General features: G+C 40.6%; 1 long non-coding RNA gene across 1 annotated transcript in view; it reads right to left on the bottom strand.

The window, feature by feature from the left end:
• LOC146306567 (uncharacterized) overlaps positions 1–18,887 on the bottom strand; it is a 180,033-nt gene that overhangs the window by 37,771 nt on the left and 123,375 nt on the right. Inside the window, exon 2 of the long non-coding RNA XR_014768992.1 lies at positions 3,965–4,059. This is a non-coding gene — a long non-coding RNA (uncharacterized LOC146306567). The remainder of the gene's footprint in view (positions 1–3,964; positions 4,060–18,887) is intronic.

Below are 18,887 nucleotides of genomic sequence, written 5' to 3'. Positions count from 1 at the left end.
CTCGGCGGCTCAGAAACCAAAAACCTCCACAGCTGAGGGGAAACCCAATTAGGACACAATTAGCGCCATCAGATCTACCTGAGAGAGGGCGCCTCTCGCTCTTGCTGACAAAACAAAGCGGCATACGGGATCAGGAGGAAAAGCACAGCTCGCTCACTTCCCGCGGTCCTTAAAGGCTGCAGCTAATTCCCCCCCTATTCCTGATCAATGCGGGAAAAGCGCAGTCCTAATGAGCCTCGCACGGGGCACCAAAACTAGTATACTGGATCAGTCCAATTAAGAAAAAAGGAGAAAGCGTCTAAACAGAAAACTCTGGAAACTTGTCTGTGAGGGAAACACATCAAGCACGTGGCTTCTTTCTCATGCTAATCAACAAGTTAGCCGCCATCGAACGAGGAATCAGAAGCATGGCTCACCTTTAAATTTCCGCTAGTTCCACTCAAGAAGATATTCCACTTAAGATCCAGCTCTTACTCTTGTGAATGTGAGACCAATCCTGCGCTCCGTACTGAACATCACATATCCGGAGACTTGCAGCCAGGAGATAAAAATCCTCCCTGAGAATCCACCTTGTTAACCCTTTTTCGTCCTCTATCCTCCTGTAGCCTGAGGAAAAGCCTCCTCCGGTGCCCTGTGTGAGTGAGCAGGAGGAGGTGTAGTAGTAGTAGTAGTAGTAGTAGTAGTAGTAGAATGAGGCGGGATGGATGGAGGGAGCAGGAGGGGAGGGGTGCCGGCGGCTCACATCATGAGAGGAGTTGTAATCTGCGCATCGGCGTGCTCTCAGCGAGGGAGACGAGCCACCAGAGAAGAAGATGATAAAGAAAGAGAAAAGGAGGAGGAGGAGAGAGGCATGAAGGCAGGCAGTGGTGAATGAGAGGAGGATGCAAGCTCCCTCCCCTCACACTCTCCTGCGCACACACACACACTCATGCACACACTCCTACCCCCCGCCCTGCTACAGATTGCATTGCACTGATGAAATTTTAATGGTTCTTTTAGGAAGAATAATGAACATGCTAGTCCCTGGAGTTGTGTGTATGTGTGCATAAGGGGGGGGGGGGGTTCTGCACTGCACACACCTACAGAGGCATGCAACAAACATGCACGTGTGCATACGCAGCACACGAGTGTGTTTTCTTTCTTTTTACACACCAGAGCATACTCCCACTCACACACCGCAATCCTGCGCAGATTCACTCACACACTCCCCCATTTCTTCATTTGCACACCACATACAGACACACACACACACACACACACAGACATACACATGCCATGCAGGCTTACACTCAACATCAAACACCGCAACTGACAGACACACACACTCGCTCCCGTCGCACAGGGAAGATGGGGTGGGGGAGTAAACACAGAGATCCAACCCATCCTCAAAATGCTCTCTTGGTGCACACTCACATCCACACACATATGTGTGTGGAGACGCAGGAGCGCACACAGGCAGGCACACATGAGCACACACCCCAATGAAGTGGAACAAAGAGCGCAGAGGCAGCATGTGGAGACACCAGTAGGAACACCATGATGGGAGGAGAGGAGTGAGTCTTCAAAGTACCCTCACTCTACTTCAGTAGAGTGGAGTGGTGTAGAAAAATAATAATAAAATAAAACGAAAGTAAAAAGAAAAAATAAATATGATTATATATATATACATACATCATCAATTACATCTAATCACATATTTATACTTTAATTTACTTTAATGCATTTTAAAAGGAAATTAAGGCACAAAAAATTAAATTAATTTAACATTAAAGAAGTGCTAAATTCTTGCCAACTGAGTTCTAAATGCAAAGTTTCTTGATGATATAAATAAAGGAGAAAGCAGCAAAAGACTGAGATTTATTCACTTAAATAATTAAAATAATTTAGTTGTGGGAGAAAAAAACAGAATTCTGTCTTTTCAACATCATTTTTACAAGTCGTATGATGTGAACACATTTTTAACAATCTGCTCATTATTTTCTTAACTAATAATTTAACTGAAGATCGAATCGAATTTGTCAGTTGTTGTTTTTAAATGCACCAGAAAGAGTCTCATTCCCAGGATATCAAGTGCGTTGTTTTATGTTGGTAAAGCGACCCAAGCACAGCGATCTAACCAGAGAATGAGAGGGAACAGGTGGAGGGCGGGGTCTCTGTGGATGCCATCCAATCACAAGTCCAAAAATCCATAGATATTCAATGAACAATTATATGAAACAGAGATCAGCAGCAAATCTGTCTGAAAAAGATGAGGCTGGTTGGAATTTCTGCCTGCAAACTGACCTATTATTAATTAAACAACTGATGCATGTTTAGAATAGCTGCTGGTTAATTTTCATGTCAATCGACTAAAGAATTAATCAATTCATCTTGGCTCTAATTACAAGTCACATTGATGGTGGTAACGGATTCCAATCTTGTTTATTTGTTACAAATATGTACTATAATCTAATTAACACTGTTTCTTCTGGTACCATGCTTTAACTTAACTGACCACCTAAAGTTTTCAACAGTATCAAAGTACTACTCTATCAATGGTACTGACTTTTATAATCTACTATTAAGAAATGTTGATTAGATTATTGGGTTGCATCTGTTCTGGTTGACTATGATAATAAAGTGTTTTTACAGAGCCAGCAAAACAGGGGAAACTTTTTTTTTTTTTTTTACAATGTATATATTTCCATGCATCTAATGAAGCACCAAGCCAACAGTAATCTATCAAGTATTGACTGTATTGTCTGTTTTTTTTAGACTATCACACCAGTAATATTAGATGTTGCATATTATGCCTTTAACACAGGAACAGACCCTTTCTGATCCTGCAGCTGAGCAATTTAAAGATTATACTGACTTCACAGTCAAGAAGAATGAGATCATGCTAGAGGACCACACTGGGACTGACAAGACAAATCTCATGGGAGCAGGTGGTTTAAACCTTGCTGTGGGCAGAAGCAGGCGGTCAAAAAATGCAGGATTTTTGCATGATGAAAATTGTAGTTTCTTGTGCCCATGTGTGAGTCAATGATCACACTGATTGTAATGTTGAACTATTGAGAGCATTTTGACCAGGAATAATTGGAAAAGTTGGCTTCCAGCTGGAACCAAAGAACAGCAGGCTTTCCTTAGGAACCGAAGTGGGCGTGTCATATATATAGCTGTGCATTGTACAGTGCCCTCTGGTGATGACATCCTTGATTACAATGGTTCCATTCAAAACTAGTAGAACCTTGGGCTGGTTCACTAGATACCCACAAGGTTCTGAGGATTTGAAAGGACCTTGTTCGAGGGCCAGTGCTGATTTGGTGGAAAAGTACCAACATAGACCTTTTCCACCAACGTGGAACCAGTTCTGGTTTGCACACCTAATTTTGAAGCATTTGGATATTATATTGGATAATTGTTTGGAACCCAAAAATTTGGTCCCCACTTGGAGAGACAGTTCCACTCAAAACTGGTGGAAACACGGGCTGGTTTGCTAGATAGCACAGAGGTTCCAAGACTCTTGAAAGGAACCGGTCCAAGAACCAGAGCTAATGTGGTGGAAAAAAACACTCTAGACCAAACTAAACCTGAGCCTGTTCACTGGTGTCGCCATGGATACACATATAAGGTACAGTGGCTCATAATGATCAGACTGGACCATCATTAAGACAAAAGTCAAAGTGTTAGGTTTAAATGTAGAGCAATTTTGTTACGTTATTACTGAGAGGTGGGACTGCATTAAGATTGGTATCCTACGGGACCAAATGGAAATCTCACATGAGCAGGTGGTTAAGACTTTGCTGCAGGTGGGAGTGGGCTGTAACAGTCAAAAACCCAGGGGGAGCAGGCAGGAGAGGCAGGGGCTAAAGATTACACCTCTAATCTGAATCTCACCAGCGACTGAACCTCTAGCATGTAATAGGACAAAGAGTCAAGAGTCAGGCCACTGATTCAAGTCAGGCAAAGGAGTCAGACAAACCTGCATCAAACCAGGATTCCTCCGGCTCCTTCACTGTTCCTCCACTGTCCACGTATCAGTATTCATCCCAGCAGGCAGCAGTGCTAACAAAGATCCTGAAAAGAGCGGAGAGGGAAAAAAAAGGGGGGATTTGTTACAATTTAACCTAGGGTTTAGCTCAAACATACAAATATGTTAATCACCTCAGTTTAGTCACAGTTGAGCTTCTCATTGTGGCTAGAATAAAAAACAGGGGTGGCTACCAGGGGACAGTAGTTGAAATTCCTCATACATGAACAGCTTAAGATGTCTCACACTGCAGATCCTGGAAGTGATTTGTTCAGCCACATCCACTTTTATGCCGACTGCTACCTCCTGCAGCTCACAGCAGTCTCCCAAACAATCCCACAGGACTCATAACACAGTGTGACCGAAAGTTTACCCGTGCAGCGGGACATTAAAGCAACTTTCAGCACAATAACAGTTTTGTGGAAAGTTTCCCCCACCTGAAAGAAACACCCGAATAAACTCTGAGTCAACCCTCTTTTGGCTGTGGAAATTGTTCTCATCCCTCATAGTCCCCACCGAGGTGGAGCGTCCTGCCTCTGCACCGTTCCTGAAAAATCAATTACCTGCGAGGATTATACACCTCTATCTCCCCCAAACAGTGGCGAAAATGGAGCATCGTAATTTCAATCTCCAGTTCTAAGGCCACTTTCATTTCCCATGGCAAATCCCAAGAGGCCGAGGCCAAGTTTACACGGATAGCTGCTCAGAATGGTCTCACAGACACGCAGAGCCACTTTAAAGGTTTTTTTTGTACTGAAACAACACCACACTTGAGAATCTGGGAGAAAACAAGCCAGTGGAGTCTTTAAGGAGGTCTGTCAATAATGATGGGAATGCCATGGAGAGAAGGCTTGAAAAAGCACTTACAAGGCAAGCAGGGGTTTGATGGGAACAGCCATGATGTGTGACATGTGAGTCGTCCTCCACCCTGGGATACAAAAACAACAGCTTACAAGGTTAAAGCTGTCGAGAGACTGGATACGCCTCACTGGAAGAGTTCTGTGCAAAGATTTACAACATTTGCAAAAGAAACGTCGCCTTCTTTCGAAAATGCAATATGGCCCGGTATTAAAAACAACATGATGTATTAAGGGTTGCAGGTAATTCAAGGAGAGGTTTGATGGGAACACTTCACGATGTACTGTCTGACATGCCCGTGTTCCTCCTGGGACGCCAAAACAAAAGCAGCTTGAAGAGGTGAGGACTGTCTGGAGAGAAAATTTGTGTCACACTCAAGTAAGACACTGATCGTAAACAGGTAGTACTCTACTCGGCAGACGCTCTGCTCACATGTCAAAAATAACTGAACCCATGAGACATGTTGTTGCAAAATTAAACTGACAGGAGAGACAAATGGGTGAAAATTATCATGAAAACTGGGTCATTTTCTCCCATCAATCAAGTTGCTGTTTGGCAGCTGACAGAGAAACCTAAATAAATGTCAGAAGTGGGACCAACTCGTGGTTTTGTAAGTCTATCCACTCAAGTCCCAAGTCAAGACTGAAAAGTCCTAAGTCAAGTTCCAAGTCCTGAACTTTGAGTTTCAAGTCCTAAACAAGTCGTAATGTAACAGTGGGTTTCCAGCCTCACTGATTAACAAAGTTAGCTGTTAAACTAATATTAGCAAAGCATTAGCTCGCTAACTAAGTTCATATTAGCCTTGACTTACTGTATTAGTTACTGCAGCTCTGTCTATAATTTCTGACCCACACATTTTGTGTGCTGCATTGTTTTTTGTTGTTGTTGTTGTTGTTGTTGTTGTTGTTGTCATTGCTGTTGTTGTTGTTGTTGACCACCATGCAAAATTATATTCTGTATAGTTTTTTTCCAATGGGAGCTCAGTAACATGTCGTTAGTTCTTCATGAAGAAAAATAAATTAATTAATTGCACCTTTTTTAAACTACTACAAGGAAAGAGTTTAGAAAGCCCCTGTTTCCACGGTAAAAAACACAAAATATAACGTCATTATCTAAACAAAAACCTCCTGTTTCCTTTTAAGTGGCTGATGTAAGACTCATTTTAACTTTGCCTGGGAAAACGGAACATAGACTCATTTCATCCGATTTACAATGTTATTTCACTGTTAAGCTAATGTTAGCTAAACATTAGCTGGCTAACAATCTAAATATTAGCCTCGACTTACTGTTCTTTATGCATCTTCAAATTTCAAAGTAAGTTAGAAGCATCTCTGTGTGTCATTTTTGAACCACATGTTTTGCATACTGCAATTTGTTTTTTGTTGGCTTATTTAAGTATAATGTAATTTATTCATTTAAAAAAGGATCCCCATTAGCTAATGCCCATGACACCAGCTAATCTTCCTGGGGTCCAAAATTCAAGTATAATGTAATTCAAGTGGTCGATAAAATAGTTGACCGTGGAGTTTCATTCCAAAAAGGTTAAATATTCGATGACCTGGGAATGAGACTCAACAATCAACTATATTTTTCTAGAAATGCTTACCGCAACTTGAATGGTATTAAATAACAAAAATTCAAGCACAACCATTCGCAACTTCTCGGCAAACTGAATAACTCTAATCTAAAAAAAAAAATCTAAAAGGTAATGGTATGCTTTGGAAAGCAAATTGTAGTTAATAATATTTTAAAATGCAAAAACACAGCAAAGGCTACTGGTGATTCCTCAGACCAGACTACGCCTGTTGGACAGTGCTTGACGAGAAAAGAGCCAAATCCAATTAACAGGTTGCTGGAAGTGACCTTTCCCTTATTATCGCCATTGGCCGTCCCCTGGCTTCCCGGTTTAGTGGCCATGATGGAGGACATTTGAAGAAACGCCAAATTGAAATCGGTTCTGGGTGAAGTGAGGTGTGTGTTCAAAGATAAGGGTTTCCATAGCTAAGAGAAATATGTGGGGTCTTTCCTGCAGACCGATTAATGGCATTAGCAGCAGAGCAGTCCTCACTTGGTCTGTCCCTCCCTCTCTCTCTCTCTCTGGATGCCCAGGTGCAGTTTGGTTTTATAGGACCACGTTTATGAGAGATCGTAATGGGTGGGTGCAGCTCAAAACAAACGGGAGGCCAATTAAATGTAAGGGCTTCCTGGGCAGGCAGCCAATAAGAGGGCCAACAACTCGTTTTATATACAGCTCTCAGAGGAACTCTGGGTATTGTTTCCTGAATGCAAACAAGCCTAATTTCTTGTTTCAGCTCCAAAGATTTTTTATTTATGTGGCTGATGGGGATATTATAAATTTATTGAAAAATAGCTATTTATGGATAAACGGATGACTGTTGAATTCTATGATAAAGATATAAAAATATAGTATTACCATAAAGCAATCCTACGCATTCATTTTGTAGCATTACTAGCCTATACGCAAATATAAAATCATTAAAATTAAGACAGAAAATGTGTTCTTAACACTTTTATATCACATTTGCAGCTGTTTAATAATATAGGCCAATTTCTTTGTATTCTTGCTGACATTGGTTTGAGCCAACCAGTTTTAATCAATGATATTATGACATTAATCCATCAATCAATCTTTAACTTTTAGCAGCACAGTTAGCTAGTTTACTGTTCTGTACAGTCTATGCCCTAGCACTATGCAGCCAGCATGGCTAAAAACCTACAATAAACTAGCTTCACGTGACCTGGCCAGGTCCAAATGTAGACAGACAACAGTTACCAACAGTAAAAAATTCATATGTTTTAGCTTAAGTCGTGGAGACCAAATAAAAGACAAAAGGAAAGTGACGCCACGACGTGAGTCCACATGAACGCCCCCCTCATGCTGATTCACAATATTAACAAGTGGAAGTTTTCTGTTAGCTCTGAGTTCACAACATTCTGAGCACAACCTGTGTCTTAACTGCAGGTTCATGAGGTACATTTGAACGCAGCATATTATACTTACATTATTACATGGCATTGTCAAATGAATGTGATTGGTCAATCACAGCATTCTAAGGTCTGTTATTTCTGTATAGCAGACCGTTGCTATGGACACCATTCTGATCGACTCAGGAGGATCACATCCTGTCATATCAATCTGCAGAAAGACACCTACACCCTGCGGCAAGAAACCTTTTCTGTTGCTCCATCAGAAAAAAAAAGAATATTTTTCCAATATAAATTTTAATATATTTGGAGAGAATGAAACTTTGGATTCGTAGTTAACGGCTGATCAGTCCCCAGTAAAGAAAAGAGGAGGAAAACAGTACAGGGAAAGAAAGAGGTAAAAAGACACAAGGAGCTGGACGACAAAGAAACTGACAAAACTGAAGAAGACAGACATGAAGTAAATACTAAACAGAACATGGTATGGGCCATTACTGTGAAATGTTCAGTTTAATGTGAATTATAATGCTAAGTAGGCTTACTACAGGGTTACCTTGCTGTGGACGCACTTCTAACCGTAGAAACAAACTGACTATTTTTTCAAGCAGAAGCAATAAAATCTTTTCTAAATCAATACAATCATATTCAAATCCACATTTTATATCAAACTTTTGATTTCGTTAGTAAGTAGCGGTGTAATTAGCGGGATAATGTAGAGCAAGCGGGTCACTATAGAGAAATAAACCCCCTCAGGGTGATGCAGGGTGGAGGGGTCCTGTCGGTATCCCTTACTTATCGGTGCTCAGAATAATACAACTCCAACTAAAAGTAAGTGTTGCTACACTGATCACAATAACTGGAGAAGCAAGAAGGTCTGTGTGCAGCTTATTATAGAGTTCTTCTGCTTTCATAGCGACACACTGTGATTACTACAGACTTTAAGTGTAATGGCAGGGCAGTTATTTTGGCAGCTAAGTGGTGTAGTGAAGTCCCGCTGTTCTTGTGAAGAAAATGACTAAAACTATTGAGCAACTGTCCATCCTGCTGAGGTGAGTTTGACACTGAACCCTGTCATCTCACGAGCTAAAACCCAAGAGCTAAATTTATCTGCAAGAAATTAAGTTGAAGAAGAAAGATACTGATGCTTAAACTGAGCTCCAAATGATTTAATGGACTCTACCAAACCAAAACAGCTAACAAAACCAAAAAACATGACAAGGAAAGCCACTTCTCATTACACTAATGAAATCTGAACACCGGAACAAAAACGTAGACTAATAATTTGCTTGATAAATTTTACATATCCCTATGAATCTTTACCCAGGTGGAGATGTGCTGTAGCAGCAAAGCCAAGATGCCCCATATGGCTGTGGCATAAAACAGGTCGGACCATAACTCCAGGCAATTTAACACAGCGTTGTAGATAAACAGAGTACAGTATACTGCCTGGAAAATCACAGGTACAGCCATCTTCACAGCCTTCCATTAACACTCATCAGAGCGGAAAAGCTGCCAAGGATAGATTTCATCCTCCAACAATTGCCAGGTGAACGTCAGTATTAGATTTCACAGATGAAACAGATGCCATGCAAACGTGAACGCGTGTGCCATTGTGTCATTTAGTATTCAAAACGCGATACACACACTGAAGGCTTGTCACGGGGATCCCTCTGGAGCATGGGGGGGGGACTGAAAGTAGAGCAACTGGAGAGATGACAACAGAATCCTTTGAAATTAGTCTTTCATCCATTCAATCTGACATGAAATTACACCCGTGATTTCATTCATGACACGGTTTTCCTCTTTCGAGTAAGACATGCACATTGTTGATTTCATTAATTTGTCGATCCTCAACCATATTCAGCAACGAGTACACCTTCAGCAACTGAGGGTGCTCTTTCTTAATCAGCGCAATATGTCAGCACAGAATGGCCTCTTGGGAGTAATTGCTGCGGAACAAGGGGCCGCAGAGAAAGTCATCCCCCGCTGATGTTGTCCATTCATCCTTTTTGAATGAACATGGCTGAGACATGACTAACCTCTGGTGCTGTTAATTAAGCACCATTAACATGCTTCACCCAGGCCCCAGCTGTTTCTGGGCAAGCATGAACACCCAGGAAGGCTCTCTGGGGGAAAGTGTAGCTGAGAGTGACAGCTTGTCTCCACATCCGGGCTGGTTGAGTGGATCTCCACTGTGCCACAGATGCTCTGACACTTTTTAATCAAGTTTTTAACTTCATGTGATATTCTCCTTGTTCTGTTTCTGTATCAGGTGCACAAATTTAATTCCAAAGAAAAACTTGCATTCAAGTGAATACAGTACAAGTCATGATTAGCTTCATTGTTTTTGCTTGTCTCAACCCAACTTTTTTGGAATTGGAGTTGTATTCCAGACTTTAAACTTTTGAATGTCTCCAATATGGAAATCTTCAAGTTTTCCATATTGTTATATTTGACTTTCCAGACCTGTGCAGTATTCACCACTGCTCCTCTGACATAATGAAGACAGGCGGCAGACAGGCTGAATGCTGCGATAACCGGGGCACATTAATAACCACATCATGTAGAGATGGCTTGCATGATGAAGGCCAGCCACCCTGATAATGGACAGGCATGAGCAGCAACCTAGGATGGAGAGATTGACGACTGAGCTCAAACAACCCCCCCACCCAACCTCCGCCCCCGCCCTCCATCCCCTAACCCTCCCCTCCTCCTCCCTGTTGTATTGTTACATCTCATTTTCTCCCGATCCATCTTGATGACATTGGTGAGCATACGCTCAGGTCGAGGTCAGGGGCACATGACAGAATTAGCGTCTTGAGGACGATGGATTGCTCCTCTTACTGTCAACAGTGTGGAGTCGGAGGATTGGCTAACATAACAGGTTACTCATTCACATAAAAGCGTCCTATCAAATGAATCAAGAATGTTGATTTTGTTTAAGTGGTAAACCATCAATATAGTTGTATGTTTTAGCCATTCTAGGTCCTGGATTATGAATGGCAATATCAGTCAGTGTGTGGGTCAGTCCACAACCGCTCCTGTTCCAGATTGCACACTGAATTTTGAGCCATTCTGACCATTTTCACCAAAAATAAATTAGTTCTGAATACTTAAAATGGTTCCCAGCTATATAGCAGCAAGGTGTCAAGATTCTTGAATGGAACCATTTCAAGAACCAGAGCTAATTTGGTGGAAAAAGGTTTATGTCAAGAACCCGTGAATGGATTGCCATGAAATTTTTTATTGATTTTCACAGTTCCCAGAGAATCAAGTCTAGTGATTTTGGTGATCCCTTATCATTTCATTCATTGAACATCTACTAGATGGACTGGCCCAAAATTTGGTGACATTAATGGGTCCCAGATGGTAGACCCTAATGACTTTGAGGTATTGTATGACATTCGGTTCAGATATTCATGTTGCTCTCGGAATGAATGGCAGTAGCTGATGATCACTTCACTTTTCATCTAGCACCAAAAGACTTTCCCATCAGTCTCATCTTAACTGCTTTACTGCTAATTTATAAATATTAGCAAAGCTAAAACACAAAACAGAACAGCATTGTATTTTTTTTTTTTTTACCAAGACTGTTTTGTCTAGTTCTGCCCTACTTTGCTGTGACTGGCTAGTACTTGTTGCCTGATGCCAAGCACAAGTTTTACTCCAGCTGTGGGTGTAGATATCTGCAGTTGGGAAAATTTGAGAGGGGAAGTGGTGGTGGATGAACGGGCCAAACACAGCACCTCATACAGGAGATTGAGTTTGTGTCCCATGTAAAAGTTTTCATTCTCTTTAGTTTTCAGTGGTGGTCGTTTCGGTTCATTTTCAGTTTCCATGGGAAATTATCAAAACTTGCAGGTCAAAATGCTCTGGATAGACCTACAACCAATCACAGCAATTAAACATGTGACATAGCGGTGCTTGCTTGGTCCATAGCCAAGCAGGGTACAGGATGGCAGCAGCTTGTTTACAACTTTTCTTGTATTGCAGCTAAACAGTACACAAAATATGTTTCTGGAAGCATTTTAGGTAAGAAGTAGGCATTGTAGTAACTGAATCTTAATTAATATTTGATCAGCACTGCCTAGTCTGACTGTTTGATTTGAGTCTTGGAATAAGAACAAATTCTTATTCTTAATTGCAGCCTGGCAAAAAGCAAGAACCGCAGATACTTAAATTGGCCCATTGTGGAGATGTAAAACATTTCTGCAAGACTGAAGTTTAGTGTAAGTGTGTCTTCAGGAAACGAAGCTGGGCCCTGATTGGTTCTCCTGACTAAATTCCTGAAATCCATCCAGTCGAGCCACTATAAAGGACTTCCCTCAAGGGGCTCATCTCATTTGAATTTTAGGTGGTGGAGTTGTTAGCTAATCAGGGTTGAGCTTAGTGTAAGATCCTGTTTTAGCAGCAGTATATTTGAAAATTAAACCACCAAAACTGCATAATACAGAGCCCTTACTGCACATTTACACCTGTGCCTGGCAGCTAAGTGACTGCTCAGAGGATTCCCACTGGCTGCTCGTGAATGCGATGTGAGCTGGAGCTGCTAGGCGACAGCACTGAAATAGTTTCTTTTATTATCCCTCCAGTTTGAAGATACACTGTTATACACAGCAAGACAAAATGCATTAAACTGGCTTACATTTTAGCCAACGCCATCCTGATTTACTCACTTTCACTGAGTGTTAGGCTAAGCATCAATGAGAGCAGCAGGAAGGACCACAAGAATCGAAACCATTGTGTGCTGACAATATGGGCAATGATAGGATTAAAGAATTAAGGATAAAGAATGAGGATAAAGATGAAGTGCTGCAGTGCAAAGAAATGGGATTAACAGGCACTGTCCGATGAGGTAAGAGAGGTGATTTGTCTTCTCTTATTCTTTTCCAACACAACAGCATAATAGAGGAAAATATGGGATGTGGGGGATATTATTCTTAGGGGAAGGGGGATGTTCAGTAACAGTGAGGACCAGCAGAATGTATTAATGGTTGTTCGGCCGTCGACTAATTCCCACTGAGACCTGCGTCCCGTACCTTCCCTCTCCAAAGGCCTTCATGCCACCATTATGCATGGAGAACACTGGCAAGTACACTCTTAGAAATAAAGGTGTAGACAAGAACCAAAAAGGGTTCTCTGTCCCCATAGACAAATCCTTTTTTGGTTCATGGTAGAACCTTTTGTAATGGTCTTCTCTTTCCAAGTCTACCAAGAACCAAACAGAAAGGGTTATACCTAGAACCATAAGGGAAAGGTTCCACCCAGGACCAGATGAGGTTCTACAGAGAACCCTTTAATGGTGTGATGGTTCTATCCAGAGGTCTCCTTGAGGGTTCTATCAAGAATCTTTCCATCTTCGTACAGAGCTAACAAGAAGCCACGTAGGGGGTTCGATGGAGAACCTTTTTATATTGCAAGGGTTTCATCTAGAACCCACATGGGAAGTTCTATCAAGGGACTTTTTATACTCCAAGAATTTTATATAGAACTCACATGAGGGGTTCTATCGAGAACCCTGTCATATTCCAAGGGTTGTATTTAGAACCCACCCAAGAGATTCTATCAGAAAGCCTTTTCATATTTCAAGGCTCTTATAAAGAACCTACTCAGGCTGGTTTTATCTATAACCCAACTGCTGGGCTTCTAATGAGAACCTTTTTATATTCAAATGGTTATATCTAAAACCCACCTTGTGGGTTCTATTGAGAACCTTTTTATATTCCAAGTGTATTATCTAGAACCCATATACAGAGTTCTTCTGAGAATATTTTTATATTCAAGGGGTTTTATCTATAACCCATGTGGGGGCTAATGAGAACTCTTTTATATTCCAAGTGTTTTATGTAGAACCTACATGCGGGGTTCCAGTGAGAACATTTTTATAGTCCAGGAGTTTATCTAGAACCCATGTGCTGGATTCTAACAAGAACCATTTCATTTTCCAAGTGTTTTATCTAGAACCTACGTGGGTGGTTCAACCAAAAATCCTTTTATATCGCAAGGTTATTATCTGGAACCGACCTGGCGATTCCATTGAGAACCATTTTATTTTCCAAAAGTTTTAACCGGAATCCACCCAGGGAGTTTTTCTGAGGACTCTTTTATATTGCAAGAGTTTTATCTAAAACCAACTAAGAGGGGTTCTACCAATAACCCTTTTATGTTATGTTACAAGAAATACTTGACAAACTATTCACAAAAGAGTTCTTCCAGGATTCAGAAGCAAATTGTTCTAGATAGAACCTCAGCCCTTCAAAAAGAACCCTTTTGGAACCCTTGTTTCTAAGAGTGTATCCTTGTGCATAAATGCATACATGAGGTAAATTGGCTCCCTTGGTGAGCAATTGTTCAGTGGAATGAAAGGTTAACATGATGCGACACTGAGGCAGTGGAAATCACATCATTTGTGCTTAATTCCGCCAATACTGGTGTAAAACATTAGCAAAGAGATTAAATTATGATCCAGATTATGCACTCCCTTTAGTTAATGAAGAGGAAAATGGAAAACTGCCTGTGTGTTAAAGAGATCGTTTTTACAGTTAACTGGTAATGAAAGCTGGGCTGGGTTACATACCGGGGATCTTTTGCTGCATGCATCAGAACGCAATAGGGGGGAAGAAAAACAACAAGCAATTTCCTGTAAGACCAAATTGAGCCATGTATCCGAGAACCTGCCTTTAATGACAGGGCGGAATGAAAGTGCTAGTTAATGAGCCTGGCGTTGGGATATGGAAGTCAGAGGAGACAAAATGTTGACAAAAAAAACTAATTACACACGACCTATCATAGACGTAACGCAGAAAGGCCTTTTCCAGTTCTCCCCTGGAGTCATGGAGAAACAACAATAAATAAGACAGGCTAATAAAAGCTACATCAAGAGGATTAGCGCTATTATGAATAATTTAAGACAGCTTAAATACCTTCTGGAGGAGAGAGGATCTTATTGGCCTCTTTCCGAGCCATTCAGGCTGCAGAACAAACAGCACCATTGCGCCTTAATTCCCTTATGTGTATTTGCAAAGTCACAGTGAATCGAAAGCTTAGGGACTGATTTTGACCTCTGGCCTCAAGTTACACATGTAGAAATTTAATTAAACTCCATTTAGGCACGCCTTAAAATGTTTCTGTCTACAGTTGAAACAGTTCCTGCTGACACTGTATTGGAAGCTTGTAATTTACTTGCTAGCTTGTAATAAAACAATTTCAAATCAATATTTCCTGTCAAATGTTGAATGTCCTAGCTGTGTGGTAGGTGGGATAAAGCGCACTGAGGTTGCTGTAATTGCAAAATGAGCTTTGTCAAAGCAATCAATCATCCCGCTGAAGGCTTATTTAGCTTCAGTGACCTGCTCACGGAATCCCTTTGTTATCACAAACACAATGAGAGTTTACAGAGACCGCTTCTGTCGAGAAGTATTTAACCTGTCTGGACATTACAATGCTAGGATCGGCAAATCTTCTTCATTGTTGCACCATGAGAATGCAATGGACTTTTTATGGCAGCCATGAAATGGTGGGGTAAACACAGAATGTTGCCAATCACGCTATTTAAACACCTGTTCCATTTAGGCTGAGTTTTACCAACAAGGATTAATTTTTAAACACAATTAAACAACATGGTTTTAACTTCAAATTATTTTGCACCACACTTTTAAACCATCTTAAAATTAAGAACAATTGTATTTAAACTTTAAACTTTAAACCTCAGTTTACTTTTTATTCTAAACTAGATTGAATTTAATTCTGTGCACCAAAACTTTAAACTATAAAATATGATCCAAGATTAACTTTAAACTTACACTTCAGGGTGTTAAAGTTTTAAAATGTCTGCCTTCTTAAAATGGATTGAGCAAAAAAATCTGGTTAAGGGACAAATTCATGCTGCGCTCAAGTGGAACTCGTGACTGATCGTAATTATGACACGGTGGTCATGAACGCAACACTGTGAACTCGGAGCTAACAGAAAACTTCCAGTTCTTGATGTTGCAAACACAACATGAGGATGGTGTTCAAATGGGGTCATTTTGTTAACACGGTAAACACAACCCTATTTGAACACACCAATTTTATGATGTATATCTTCTTTGAAATAAAACAATGTAGCCCAATGTTTGTTAACTTTTTGACGAGCTAGCAAACAATGCAAAGTTTTGCAAACTTTGCCGCTAGCTAGGAAACAGTGGAATGTTGTTAACTTTTCTTAACTTCTTTTCAGCTATCGAGCAAACAATGCAATATTTTTAACCTTTTAGCTAGCTGGCAAACACTATAGCATTTTGTTAATTTTTCAGCCATCTATCAAGCAATGTAATGTTTTAACTTAAGCTAACCAGCAAAACTGTAACATTTGGTTAAATTTTTAGCTAGCTAGCAAACAGTGCAATGTTTTGTTAACTTTCTAGCTATCTAGCCAGTAATATAGTGTCTTGTTAAGGAATACAGAGCAGCCGAAAGTTCCCCTTCATGCTTTCTAGCACTTAAGCAAGCATGTCTGTAGTGATTAAAATATAATTTCGGTTTGCATCAATAACCTTGGCTTTACAAAACAGTAGTAGCAGTAGTAGTAGTAGAGGAGTTTTTAATTGTGCAACAGAGCTCTGCTTAAAGTTAAACATTTATTTACATATCAAATGTAAATCAAGGTTTAAATTTACAACCTAGTTTTGCTAAACTAATTAAAAAGGTCTTTCATACATGTATTTTTATTTGTGTAGCTTGCCTCAAAGCAACAGCGAGCAATAGCTGCCATGTCACATCAATTGCATGATTCTGACATACACTACACATGGATCCATTTCAATTTGGGCCCCAAGGCCCTTTGACATCCTTCATCATCAACAAAGAGAGACACTTGTCTTGGGAGATTGCAGAGCATTAGCACATTGGCTGTCACTCAAAACACAGCAGCCAATCAATACAGGACAGCCAGGCTGCGTGGAAGCTGTATGATATGTTTCATGACGGCCAGGCTGGATGAGGGAAAACTGAATGGAGGCTCCCGAGCAAAGTAGGACAGGTTGGTGTGTCTGGAACCAAAACTTTCTCTGCAGTTTTTATTAGCATGGCTTTAATGGTGGTGAAACAGCTCAACAACTATTTGATGTATTGCCATGATTTTTTCAACAGATATTCATGGTTCCCAGATCGCAGACTATTGGTCATCCTTTTCCTCACCATTAGTTGATTAGTTGAGTATCATTTGGGTTTTTGCCCTACAGGCACTAAAAAGACACTTTTAAAATGGTAGCAGATCAGCATGCCAAGATGCCACCAAAACATCTGAAAGTATGACTATCCTACACGCCTGTGACACCTGATGAAAATAAATGCATACAATGCAAAAAGATTATTTCAGGAATGTTTCCATTAGCATGATAGGTATCAATGAAGTACTCTATTGATACTGGTATTGCTTTGAGGGTACTGGTACTGTAATTTTTAAACAATATCTAACATATTGACCATGGTGAATGTTCCTTGCTAAACGTCAGAATGTCAGCATTGAAATTGGAAGCAAGGTAGAATGCTGTTTTTAGCATTTAATGTAGCTGTAGACTGGTCTTGTTGTAATTTGAGTGCAATTTTGTTGTGATTTTTAAGAAGAAACTTCATTATAACAAATAGATGACTGGCTTTCATGGAATGACATCCTTCAATTATCAGTTCAGAATGCCAGACGGCCTGCACTGCTGACATGAGGCAAGACAGATTCTAATGTTTTCCATGTGTCATCACCGCCCCATAATAAAACAGCAAGAGCTGGAGCCTGACCTACCAGAGAGAAATCAATATTCCAGAGCAAAACATCTTTGGCTCCCATGGGAGGGCCTGGTCAATGAGCCAAAAATATCTGTAGGTGAAACAAAACAGGCAGCTGTTGTATGTTGCATTAAAACTCATCAAAGGCTGCTTAAGCCCTGCAAACAACAGATTGTGATAGGAATTATTGGGGACTGTAAACAATAACCACAAAAAACAGCACTTGGTGTCAGCAGCAGCACGAAAAAGAAAATGGAATTTAATGCTGGCATTGAAAAAAATGCATCTTCAGTACAGCGTAGCATTAAATTAAATCAGGATGCCGTCGTTAAAACAGGTTAATACCAGACGTGTATCTCAGCATTACATAAACGAGCACCTAATGTGTGTCAGTCTGCCTGTGATGCAAAATGCACAGCCCAGGGGTTGTTCGGTGCAAATTAAATTCCAACGAGGGGTGAATTCCCATGATAGAAAAGAAGCCATAGTAAAATTGCCATGTAATGTGATGTTTTTGTCCTGTTGCTGCTCAACTCCCACAATTTTCAATTTTGTAATGGACAGGTACCTTTATTTGTTGCTGAAGTAGCTAATTGCTACTGCTACTTGGCCTGCACTTTCCCCAGTGTTTGAGCTTCTTGTCCGGGCATCTGCATAGAGCTAATCAGTGGCTAAAGTAGCTAACTGCAAACAATAAGTAAACCTTTGTCCAAAAAGAAACTCCATAAATCACCAAAGCTGAGGCAGAGCAGCTGGAGGACGTTAGTGGGAAAATATTCTGTCCATAAAATATGATCCAGTTTCACCAAAATCAGTGAATAAAGTTGTGTGTTTGTGTGTCTCTGCTCCTGCTGCTTGTATTGGTTTTTGAACCTAATTCTTGTCTCATTTGTGGTCTGATAAACAGTAAATTAATAACATTTGGTGTCTTAAATCCCTATTTCCCATGCATGACAGTGATCAGAATCACTGGGTGCTGTTGTTTTATATAGACTGATCTCTTAGCTAACTAGCCAGCTAGCAGCTAAAGTAGCCACTAACAAAATGTGAATCTGTCTCGCAATCAGAAAACTCTGTAATGTAAAAATGCAGAAAGTTGAGGCAGAGCAGCCGGAGGACATCACAGGGAAGACCCGAAACCAACTAACCTAATCCTTGTCTCATTTATGGTCTGGTAAACAGTAAATGAATGGCATTTGGTGTCTCAAATCACTCTTTATCATACTAAGATGGTGCTCAGAAGTACTGGGTGCTGTAGTTTTGCATAGGCAGACTGATCTCATAGCTAACTAGCCAGCTAACAGCTAAA

The sequence above is a fragment of the Lutjanus erythropterus genome, chromosome 22 (assembly GCF_056507025.1).
Source record: "Lutjanus erythropterus isolate fLutEry1 chromosome 22, fLutEry1.hap2, whole genome shotgun sequence".
NCBI lineage: Eukaryota > Metazoa > Chordata > Actinopteri > Lutjaniformes > Lutjanidae > Lutjanus > Lutjanus erythropterus.
The sequence above is the reverse complement of the archived record's forward strand: the minus strand, read 5'-3'. Positions and strand labels throughout refer to the sequence as shown.